The sequence below is a fragment of the Rhinoderma darwinii genome, chromosome 3 (genome assembly GCF_050947455.1).
Source record: "Rhinoderma darwinii isolate aRhiDar2 chromosome 3, aRhiDar2.hap1, whole genome shotgun sequence".
In the NCBI taxonomy this organism is placed as follows: Eukaryota; Metazoa; Chordata; class Amphibia; order Anura; family Rhinodermatidae; genus Rhinoderma; species Rhinoderma darwinii.
Window position 1 is genome coordinate 410,815,025 of NC_134689.1, and position 12,803 is coordinate 410,827,827.

General features: G+C 40.4%; 1 non-coding gene across 1 annotated transcript; it reads right to left on the reverse strand.

The window, feature by feature from the left end:
• Positions 1-2,319: 2,319 nt before the first annotated feature.
• Positions 2,320-2,391, reverse strand: TRNAW-CCA (transfer RNA tryptophan (anticodon CCA)). Its single transcript has one exon. It is a non-coding gene; the product is annotated as a tRNA-Trp (tRNA).
• Positions 2,392-12,803: the final 10,412 nt, after the last annotated feature.

Genomic DNA, 12,803 nt, shown 5'->3' on the forward strand with positions numbered 1-12,803 from the left:
TTTTCCTCACAGTCCAGACTACAATCTTTTCATTTCAAATACTTCACATGTGAGTTACGACTTCTCTCTGCCATGCGCTACGTCACTGCATTCCAAAGGCGGAGGTTTTACACTTCTCACAATTTTCCTGGTTAACTATGTATTTGCTGGCAAAAATTCTCTCATGTCTTTCATATCAACAGTTTAAGATCACGTACACACCTGCAATCCTTCATCACACAAAAAGCTTCAACATACCTTTTTGGATCCATCTTTCAACCCGTTCTGACTAAGGAGCCTCGTCCATAAAGAAGTGACGTCTGACAGCTAGATTCCAAGGCTTACGCAATACATGTGTGAATGGTGTAAGAATAAGCTCCTTACCTACCGCGGTTTTTTTGTAATTCACAGATGCAAAGCCAGACCTCTCCAGTGACAGCTTATCAGATGTGCAATCTTCCCAGGTTTCGGCACCATTACTGTCGTGGAAATCCATCGCTCAAAATATATTAGACTGAAATTTATACGAGTACAAACAGACTCTCAAGGCCAGACTACATTAGTCAGTATCCTAATTAGGATATTTCACCGATATATATCGAGAGAGGAGAAGAAAACACACAGACACGCTGAAATGTTCAAAATGCTCCTCTGAAGGATTTATTACCAAACTCAAACTGTTAAACTGAAATTCAGAAGGGGTGTAGGCTTGAGGTAAACCAATCAGAGACAATGTAACAATATTTGTTATTCAGTAAAAAGCATACAATAAAATACATCCCAGATACATCATTATAATTCTTCACACATTACGTTTTTGCAGGTGTCTTATCTCTTTTGGACACAATATTCTCGTGGAGATGGGGGAGACCTTCCCTCACGCATACTTGCCACCCTCCCATCTCCCTCCCTGTCCACCTTCGCATGGGAACCAAGGTCAAAGATAAAACATACGAAATCCACATTACTTGTATTAAAGGAACAATGACTTTCCTATTCACTACAATAAAACCAAAATGGGAACTCCAGACAAGATGGCTGCTGCACGAAACTAAATCATTTAAACATTATCATCACTTTCACATATTACATATCTTATTAATTCGGCATCCTGCTTGATAATTCACAATGTAATTTCATACAGAGAATATAAGCAAATAAATCATCCTTCACAACTGTAAGAGCAGTGAGACTTTGGAACTCTCTGCCAAAGGAATTTGTGATGGTTGATTTGTTGAATGACTTAAGAGGAACCTCGATGTCTTTCTTGATACAACAGCAACATTTTCCCTTTTTTCATTGTAATAATAAAAACTGTGCAGATATTGCTGCCTTAAAAAAGGAGAAGTCCAAAAAGCTTAACTTCAAGGTGAGTCCTAAGTCTCTTATCAAAGGAATTTGAACCAGCTGGATGAAAATTAGCATTCTGTACTCACATTATGATGATCAAAAATACTATTCAAGGTGAAGATGGATAACATTTCTTAGGTGCCATCTATTTACTATGTACAAATATATCAATGTAGGGTACATTTTTTTTAATTTATTATTTTATTTTTAAAGCCAGGGCTGTAACCAGAACAAGGGGGCATCAAGTACGTCGAGAGGAAAAAAACATTCACCATCATCTCAGACCGAGATTCTTTACTGTAAGAGCAGTGAGACTTTGGAATTCTCTGCCAAAGGATTTTGTGATGGTTGATTTGTTGAATGACTTAAGAGGAACCTGGATGTCTTCCTTGATACAACAGCAACATTTTCCCTTTTATTAAAACAACAGAGAAAGAAAAATTTGGGAATTCAAGATGATGATAAAATTCCAGTCATTGACACAAGGCCTCAATCTAACACCAGGATTTATGAGCCACTACATGGACACACGTCATGTCCCCCATCAGACTGACTCCAGATGCCTTAACGCCTAAATCATCACCCCTATAACCTCAGTTTTATATCCTGGGCTGATCTTAATGATATATCACTTCATGTACTAATTGTATTTGTGTAACATCTAAATGTTGTGCTTTTTTCTAAGTCATTCATTTGTAAACTGCCTGAAGAAGGAGCCTCTGTGCTCTGAAAGCCGCATATAGAACTTTTATGGTTAGCCAATAAAGGTATCATACCTATTATACTTTTGTCTTTTTTGACACAAAAGTATTAAACATTCCCTTTTTTCATTGTAATAATAAAAGCTGCGCAGATATTGCCGCCTTAAAAAAGGAGTAGTCCAAAAAGCTTAACTTCAAGGTGAGTCCTAATTCTCTTATCAAAGGAATTTGAACTAGCTGGATGAAAATTAGCATTCTGTACTCACATTATGAAGATCAAAGCAATAACTGACCCTGACGTGATTTGAACACGCAACCTTCTGATCTGGGGTCAGACGCGCTACCGTTGCGCCACAAGGTCATTTGATGATGAATTAATTCACCCTGTTCAGAACCAATGTCTTGTTGACAAAATGCTGATTACCTGCTCATTCTGATTGATTGAAGAAACCGGTTTTAAAATAAACCAATTTTAACCAGACTCCAAAAGCCTAGAAGCTTTGTGCCATCTTGCCGTTAGCGTTAAATGCTTCCGAGTAAATAATGGGACGCTGAGAGCGAGATTTTTACTCGATAAGGAAATCCTCTGTAAGCATTTTTCTTTCTTTAACTAAATTGGATTTAAGGGCCATGCGATTTTACAAAGAAATTGAGTATGAGTAGAAATCAAAAATACCATTTAAGGTGAAGATGGATAACAAGAAAGGCTATTAGTTTTCTTCAACATTTCTTAGGTGCCATCTATTTACTATGTACAAATATATCAATGTAGGGTAAATTTTTTTATTTATTATTTTATTTTTAAAGCCAGGGCTGTAACCAAAACAAGGGAGCATCAAGTACGTCGGGAGGAAATAAAATTCACCATCATCACAGACTGAGATTCTTTACTGTAAGAGCAGTGAGACTTTGGAACTCTCTGCCAAAGTATTTTGTGATGGTTGATTTGTTGAATGATTTAAGAGGAACCTGGATGTCTTTCTTGATACAACAGCAACATTTTCCCTTTTTTCATTGTAATAATAAAAGCTGCGTAGATATTGCCGCCTTAAAAAAGGAAATGTCCAAAAAGCTTGACTTCAAGGGGAGTCCTAATTCTCTTAGCAAAGGAATTGGAACTAGCTGGATGAAATTTAGCATTCTGTACTCACATTATGATGATCAAAGCAACAACTGACCCTGACGTGATTTGAACAAAAGGACAAAAAGACGGCGCCACCTTGTGTAGATCAGTAAGTCGAGGTGAGGCAAAATAGCAAGAAATGTGCTCACCTGGAAAAGGAGGTTTTAAAGCATGTAATAACCACAGTGCTGCTGCCAGATCCGAGTCGGTATCCAGATGGGACCGCTTAGGTAGAAACAAGTGCAGGTAAAAAAGTGGATCTTTTCAAGGCCGCTGCTGTGTGGTGAGAATGATGTGAAACAGAGTCCCGAGGTATTATTAATAAGTTCAATTTATTGTGAGTGGCTACGCATTTCGACAATGAACAATCGTCTTCCTCAGGCCATCTGTTTCACATCATTCTCACCACACAGCAGCGCCCTTGAAAAGATCCACTTTTTTACCTGCACTTATGATTTGAACACACAACCTTCTGATCTGGTGTCAGACGCGCTACCGTTGCGCTCAAGGTCATTTGATTATCAATTTATTGACCCTGTTCAGAACCAATGTCTTGTTGACAAAATGCTGATTACCTGCTCATTCTGATTGATTGAAGAAACCGGTTTTAAAATAAACCAATTTTAACCAGACTCCAAAAGCCTAGAAACTTTGTGCCATCTTGCCGATAGCGTTAAATGCTTCCAAGTAAATAATGGGACGCTGAGAGTGAGATTTTTACTCGATAAGGAAATCCTCTGTAAGCATTTTTCTTTCTTTAACTAAATTGGATTTAAGGGCCATGCGATTTTACAAAGAAATTGAGTATGAGTAGAAATCAAAAATACCATTTAAGGTGAAGATGGATAACAAGAAAGGCTGTTGAGTTTTCTTCAAAATTTCTTAGGTGCCATCTATTTACTATGTACAAATATATCAATGTAAGGTATATTTTTTTATTTATTATTTTATTTTTAAAGCCAGGGCTTTAACCAGAACAAGAGAGCATCAAGTACGTCGGGAGGAAAAAAAATTCACCATCATCACAGACTGAGATTCTTTACTGTAAGAGCAGTGAGACTTTGGAACTCTCTGCCAAAGGATTTTGTGATGGTTGATTTGTTGAATGATTTAAGAGGAACCTGGATATCTTTCTTGATACAACAGCAACATTTTCCCTTTTTTCATTGTAATAATAAAAGCTGCGAAGATATTGCCGCCTTAAAAAAGGAGAAGTCCAAAAAGCTTGACTTCAAGGTGAGACCTAATTCTCTTAGCAAAGGAATTGGAACTATCTGGATGAAAATTAGCATTATGTACTCACACGCAAACTTCTGATCTGGAGTCAGACGCGCTACCGTTGTGCCACAAGGTCATTAGCTGATAAGTTTATTGACCCTGTTCAGAACCAATGTCTTGTTGACAAAATGCTGATTACCTGCTCATTCTGATTGATTGAAGAAACCGGTTTTAAAATAAACCAATTTTAACCAGACTCCAAAAGCCTAGAATTATCGTGCCATCTTGCCGTTAGCGTTAAATGCTTCCAAGTAAATAATGGGACGCTGAGAGTGAGATTTTTACTCGATAAGGAAATCCTCTGTAAGCATTTTTATTTCTTTAACTAAATTGGATTTAACCCCTTAAGGACACAGCCTGTTTTGGCCTTTAGGACACAGCCGATTTTTTCAAATCTGACATGTGTCACTTTATGTGGTAATAACTCCGGAATGCTTTCACCTAGCCAAGCGATTCCAAGATTGTTTTCTCGTGACATATTGTACTTGATGTTAGTGAAAAAAATTGGTCGATAAATTCAGTATTTATTTGTGAAAAACACCATAATTTAGAGAAATTTTGTGAAATTTAGTATTTTTCTAAATTGTAATGTATCTGCTTGTAAGACAGATAGTAATAACACACAAAAATAGTTACTAGTTAACATCCCCCATATGTCTGCTTTATGTTTGCATTGTTTTTTGAACGTCCTTTTATTTTTCTAGGACGTTACAAGGCTTAGAACTTTAGCAGCGATTTTTCACATTTTCAAGAAAATTTCAAAAGGCTATTTTTACAGGGACCAGTTCAGTTCTGAAGTGGCTTTGAGGGCATTATATATTAGAAAGTCCCCATAAATCACCCCATTTTAAAAAATGCACCCCTCAAAGTGTTCAAAACAGCATTCAAAAAGTTTCTTAACCCTTTATGCGTTACACAGGAATTAAAGCAAAATAGATGTGAAATTTACTAATTTCATTTTTTTTTTGCCAAAATTCATTTGTAATAAAAAAAAATTGTACCACAGAAGGTTTTAGCCACGAATTGCCACTCAATATTTATTACCCTGATTCTACAGTTTTTAGAAATATCCAACATGTGGGCCTAGTATCCTCTTGGACTGAAACACGGACCTCAGAAGCAAAGGAGCACCTAGAGGATTTTGGGGCCTGCTTTTTTTAGAATATATTTTAGGCACCATGTCAGGTTTGAAGAGGTCTTGTGGTGCCAAAACAGTGGAAAGCCTCCAAAAGTGAGCCCATTTTGGAAACTACACCCCTTAGAGAATTTATCGAGGGGTGTAGTTAGCATTTTAACCCCACAGGTTTTTTGCTAAATTTATTGGAAAAAGTCGGTAAAATTGAAAATCCACCTTTTTTCTGAAAAAACATAGAATATTTTAATTTTTCCAAGTAATAAAGGAGAAAAAGAACCCCAGAGTTTATAAAGCACTTTCTCCCGATTACGGCAATACTCCATATGTGGTAATAAACGGCTGTTTGGACCCACGGCAGGGCTCAGAAGAGGAACAGCGCCATTTGGATTTTGGAGTCCAGATTTTGCTGGATTGTTTTTCGGTGACATGTCGCGTTTGCAACGTCCTGGAGGGACCAAAACAGTGGAAACACCCCAAAAGTGACCCAATTTTGGAAACTACACCCCTCAAGGAATTTTCCTAGTGGTATAGTTAGCATTTTGACACCACAGGTTTTTTGCAGAATTTAGTGGAATTTGGCCATGAATATGAAAATCGACTTTTTATCTGAGAAAGCGTAGAAATTTTTAATTTTTACTAGGAATAAAGGAGAAAAAGAACCCCAACGTTTGTAAAGCAACTTCTCCTGATTACGGGAATACCTCATATGTGGTAATAAACAGCTGTTTGGACCCACGGCAGGGCTCAGAAGAGGAACAGCGCCATTTGGATTTTGGAGTCCAGATTTTGCTGGATTGTTTTTCGGTGACATGTCGCGTTTGCAACGTCCTGGAGGGACCAAAACAGTGGAAACACCCCAAAAGTGACCCAATTTTGGAAACTACACCCCTCAAGGAATTTTCCTAGTGGTATAGTTAGCATTTTGACACCACAGGTTTTTTGCAGAATTTAGTGGAATTTGGCCATGAATATGAAAATCGACTTTTTATCTGAGAAAACGTAGACATTTTTAATTTTTACTAGGAATAAAGGAGAAAAAGAACCCCAACGTTTGTAAAGCAACTTCTCCTGATTACGGGAATACCTCATATGTGGTAATAAACGGCTGTTTGGACCCACGGCAGGGCTCAGAAGAGGAACAGCGCCATTTGGATTTTGGAGTCCAGATTTTGCTGGATTGTTTTTCGGTGACATGTCGCGTTTGCAACGTCCTGGAGGGACCAAAACAGTGGAAACACCCCAAAAGTGACCCCATTTTGGAAACTACACCCCTCAAGGAATTTTCCTAGTGGTATAGTTAGCATTTTGACCCCACAGTTTTTTTGCAGAATTTAGTGGAATTTGGCCATGAATATGAAAATCGACTTTTTTTCTGAGAAAACGTAGACATTTTTAATTTTTACTAGCAATAAAGGAGAAAAAGAACCCCAACGTTTGTAAAGCAACTTCTCCCGATTACGGGAATACCTCATATGTGGTAATAAACGGCTGTTTGGACCCACGGCAGGGCTCAGAAGAGGAACAGCGCCATTTGGATTTTGGAGTCCAGATTTTGCTGGATTGTTTTTCGGTGACATGTCGCGTTTGCAACGTCCTGGAGGGACCAAAACAGTGGAAACACCCCAAAAGTGACCCAATTTTGGAAACTACACCCCTCAAGGAATTTTCCTAGTGGTATAGTTAGCATTTTGACCCCACATGTTTTTTGCAGAATTTAGTGGAATTTGGCCATGAATATGAAAATCGACTTTTTTTCTGAGAAAACGTAGAAATTGTTCATTTTTACTAGGAATAAAGGAGAAAAAGAACCCCAACGTTTGTAAAGCATCTTCTCCCGATTACGGGAATACCTCATATGTGGTAATAAACGGCTGTTTGGACCCACGGCAAGGCTCAGAAGAGGAACAGCGCCATTTGGATTTTGGAGTCCAGATTTTGCTGGATTGCTTTTCGGTGACATGTCGCGTTTGCAATATCCTGGAGGGACCAAAACAGTGGAAACACCCCAAAAGTGACCCCATTTTGGAAACTACACCCCTCAAGGAATTTTCCTAGTGGTATAGTTAGCATTTTGACACCACAGGTTTTTTGCAGAATTTAGTGGAATTTGGCCATGAATATGAAAATCGACTTTTTTTCTGAGAAAACGTAGACATTTTTAATTTTTACTAGGAATAAAGAAGAAAAAGAACCCCAACGTTTGTAAAGCAACTTCTCCCGATTACGGGAATACCTCATATGTGGTAATAAACGGCTGTTTGGACCCACGGCAGGGCTCAGAAGAGTAACAGCGCCATTTGGATTTTAGAGTCCAGAATTTGCTGGATTGTTTTTCGGTGACATGTCGCGTTTGCAACGTCATGGAGGGACCAAAACAGAGAAAACACCCCAAAAGTGACCCAATTTTGGAAACTACACCCCTCAAGGAATTTTCCTAGTGGTATAGTTAGCATTTTGACCCCACAGGTTTTTTGCAGAATTTAGTGGAATTTGGCCATGAATATGAAAATCGACTTTTTTTCTGAGAAAACGTAGAAATTGTTCATTTTTACTAGGAATAAAGGAGAAAAAGAACCCCAACGTTTGTAAAGAAACTTCTCCCGATTACGGGAATACCTCATATGTGGTAATAAACGGCTGTTTGGACCCACGGCAAGGCTCAGAAGAGGAACAGCGCCATTTGGATTTTGGAGTCCAGATTTTGCTGGATTGTTTTTCGGTGACATGTCGCGTTTGCAACATCCTGGAGGGACCAAAACAGTGGAAACACCCCAAAAGTGACCCCATTTTGGAAACTACACCCCTCAAGGAATTTTCCTAGTGGTATAGTTAGCATTTTGACACCACAGGTTTTTTGCAGAATTTAGTGGAATTTGGCCATGAATATGAAAATCGACTTTTTTTCTGAGAAAACGTAGAAATTTTTTATTTTTACTAGGAATAAAGGAGAAAACGAACCCCAACGTTTGTAAAGCAACTTCTCCCGATTACGAGAATATCTCATATGTGGTAATAAACGGCTGTTTGGACCCACGGCAGGGCTCAGAAGAGGAACAGCGCCATTTGGATTTTGAAGTCCAGATTTTGCTGGATTGTTTTTCGGTGACATGTCGCGTTTGCAACGTCCTGGAGAGACCAAAACAGTGGAAACACCCCAAAAGTGACCCCATTTTGGAAACTACACCCCTCAAGGAATTTTCCTAGTGGTATAGTTAGCATTTTGACCCCACAGGTTTTTTGCAGAAATTAGTGGAATTCGGCCATGAATATGAAAATCGACTTTTTTTCTGAGAAAACGTAGAAATGTTTAATTTTTACTAGGAATAAAGGAGAAAAAGAAACCCAAAATTTGTAAAGCAACTTCTTCCGATTACGGGAGTACCCCATGTGTGGTATTAAATTGCTGTTTGGACCCACGACAGGGTTCAGAAGAGAAGTAGCGCTATTTGAAGCTCAGATTTGTCTGGAATGGTTTTCGGGTGCCATGTCGCGTTTGCAGAGCTACTGAGGTACAAGTACAGTGGAAACCCCCAGGAAGTGACCCCATTTTGTAAACTACACTCCTTAAGGAATTTATTTAGGGGTGTATTGAACATTTTGACTCGAAAGGTGCTTCTAAGAAGTTATAAACACTGGGCCGTGAAAATGCAGAATTTTATTTTCTCCAATAAAACTTATCCTGCTTTATCCTCAAATTTTTCTTTTGTACAATGGTAATAAAAAATAAAAAAAAAGCACCCAATTTCTCAGAATAAGGCCAATACCCCATATGTGGCCATTAACTGCTGCCTGGGCACACTGTAGGGCTCAAAGGGGAAGGCCTACCATTTTGTTTTTGGATATTGTGCAGAATAATACTCCATATATGATTTTTACACAGTTCCAGTAGGTTTCTAGGGCCTACTTTTTACGTGGATGATTTTTAAGCAACACCTTATGTTTGCAGAGTCTCCAGAACATAAAGTAAATTCAAGAAATGCCTCATGTAATAAAATTGCACCCTTCAAAGCACAGTATTCATCTAGGGGTATAATGGGAATTTGTATTTTTTTGGGGGGTGGGGTAGGCGGGTGTGGTATTATTGAGATATCAAATTAATTTGGAAAATAAATGCCAGGGGGGTATTTAAGAAATAAATGGAATGGATGTGATGTCATTGGAGTAGTAAAAATTAGATTTAACAAATATCAACAGAGGTGTGATAAAAACGGAAGCATTCTCCGATGCAGAGGCCTGGTTTAGAGGGACAGGTCATACAGTAGTGAGTGGTATCTTTCCTAATCCCTCTGCTTGAGCAAACTCGACACCTTTTCTGGGGTTTTTGTTTTTTTTCTGTGGGGGGGAAGTACTCCCGGGAAATGCTGGCCATGTATTATTCTGGAGATCCCAGAAGTGCTGCTACCTTCACTGCTGCCCTCTGCTTCCTGGTCTTCAAAAATCATTTTTTTAATAATTTTTTCTTGGAATCCCAGGAAAGTCTCCGTATTGCTGGATGTTCAGTAGAGAACAAAGGCGTTATAGAGTGCCACTTGGGTGAGGTATACCGCCAATTTTTTATACCACACCTTAGATTTTCTTAGGGCACTGTAGGGCTGCAGTACCTGGTCCGAAAGATCCACCCCTGCCATGAATTGGTTATAGTCCTGGATGCACACAGGCTTGGTGGTCTGCTCTGTGGTTCCTCTGACTGGAACTGCGGTGGATCGATCAGCATGCAGTGTGGTCAAAACAAAGACATCACGCTTGTCTTTATATTTGACAAGCATCAAATTTTCGGAGCAAACAGCCCTGCTTTCCCCACGGCGCAGTGTCTGATCTATAAAGGACTTGGGGAGACCCTTTTGATTTCGCCGAATTGTGCCACATGCTAGTGTGCCCCTGGAAGAAAGGCACTTCAGGAGGGGGACGCTATTGTAAAAATTGTCCACATACAAGTGGTATCCTTGGTCTAGTATGGGGTGGAGCAAATCCCATACTATCCTCCCACTTATTCCCAAGGCAGGGGGACAGTCTGGTGGCTCAATCTTCGAATCCTTCCCTTCATATACACGAAAGCGCAGTGTATACCCAGACACACTTTCGCAGGCCTTATACAGCTTCACGCCATACCTAGCCCTTTTATTAGGCAGGTACTGGCGGAAGTGTAATCTGCCTTTAAAGGGGACTAGGGATTCGTCCACTGCTAGGCATTTTTGGGGCGTATAGACCTGACTGAATTTTAAGTTGTAGTGGTCAACTACTGGCCTAATTTTATATAGTCTATCATAATTGGGGTCGTTTTGGGGTGGGCACTAATCATTATTGTTATAGTGAAGAAATTTTAATACAATTTCAAAACGGGTCCTGGGCATGGCAAGAAAATAAAGAGGGGAATGATAAAGGATGTCTCTGTTCCAATAGGAGCGTATCGTGGGTTTTTTGGTAATGCCCATACTCAATAGAAGTCACCAGAACTTGCGGATTTCAGTGGGGTTTGTGGGGGTCCATTTTTGGGGCCTGGCATAAAAACTATTTGGATTGCGGGAAATAAATTGCTGGGCATATATGTTTGTTTGCGCCACAATCAAATTTACAAGGTCATCAGTGAAGAACAGTTGGAAATAGTTCATTTTACTGAAGCCTGCGGTATCTACATTGATGCCTGGAGTCGCAGTGAATTCAGGCACCTGGGGCACAAAATTATCCGCGGAGATCCATGTGGAGTCAGCTGTACTGGGCTGCGATTGTGCACTACTGACGCCTACCCTTGGACGCCTACCTGGCGGTTCATCAGTAGATGAGTCACTAGACGAAGAGGACACTAAAAATGTCACCTCTTCCCCACTACCAGAATCAGAATCCTCAAAGAGCATGGCACATGCCTCTATGGCAGTATACAGACGCTTAGTCATTTTTTTTTCTTCTGTAAACAAAGTGTCACTGGCGTTGAAAGTAACGTAAAACTTTTTTTGTATTTTAATTTTTTTTAGGTTATTTTTTTGTGTTTTTTTTATTTTTTATTTTATAGAATAACTAATTCCCTAAAACCAAGGTATTTTTTTAAATATATCTACAAAAACTCCCGGGTAACAGGTGTCAAACGCAGGTGGATGGAGTTTGGTATGTCCCAATTAGGCGCAGAGTACAGGACGGTAGCGATGAGACAATGAAGGGGTGAATTTATTTTACACCTCACTTTTCACACACGTCACTGGGCAGTGATTTGCAGGTATCACAGGATAATTACAGGTGGGCAGTGATTTGCAGGGATCACAGGTGATACTGGTGGCAGAGTGCTGATGAGGCTGATTGGTGCCAATCAAGCACAGGAGGGTGGCGAGGCAATGTGGGTTTTAATTTTTTTATTTTAAACGCTGGGCAGTAACAGACGTCTTGGTGCACAGGAGCCTGAATGCGGCACAGGGGGGCTGGATGCGGCATGGGGGGGCTGGATGCGGCACGGGGGCTGGATGCGGCGCACGAGGCTGGATGCGGCGCACGAGGCTACCAGTCTTATTATAGGGCACCAAGGGTACTGTGGTACAGATGGCTGGTGATGGACACCTATATAGGTCACAGGACACCTGTATAGGGCACAGGACACCTGTATAGGGCACAGGACACCAGTATAGGTCACAGGACACCAGTGTAGGTCACAGGACACCAGTATAGGTCACAGGACAGATGTATAGGGCACAGGACAGATGTATAGGGCACAGGACAGATGTATAGGGGACAGGACAGATGTATAGGTCACAGGACACCTGTATAGGGCACAGGACACCTGTATAGGGCACAGTAGATTGGCTGCTGGGTGATCCAGGGGTTAATTTATATGGTTAATTACTAATTTATAATATATCTAGCAATAGCTCCTTCTCTGATCGCTTCCCTGACAGAAGTGAAGCGGTCAGAGACGGAGACTACACTAAACTCCCCTCTCCAACTGTCATAATAAACTGTGATTGGTCCATCAGCACTGATGGACCAGTCACAGCGATCGTTGGCCGAGGACAGCTGTGGTTGGTCCTCGGCCGGCATCCCCTGTTACTAGGCTGTCTTGGACAGCCGTATTTCCAGAACTGTAACGCTGTCAAAGTCAAATTAAGCTGTGATTGGTCCATCTGCACTGATGGACCAATCACAGCGATCGCCGGCCGAGGACAGCTGTGATTGGTCCTCGGCCGGCATCCAGAGTTGCTAGGCTGTCTCGGACAGCCATCTTTTTTAAACTTCCGCCGCACATCCCGGTGCGGCG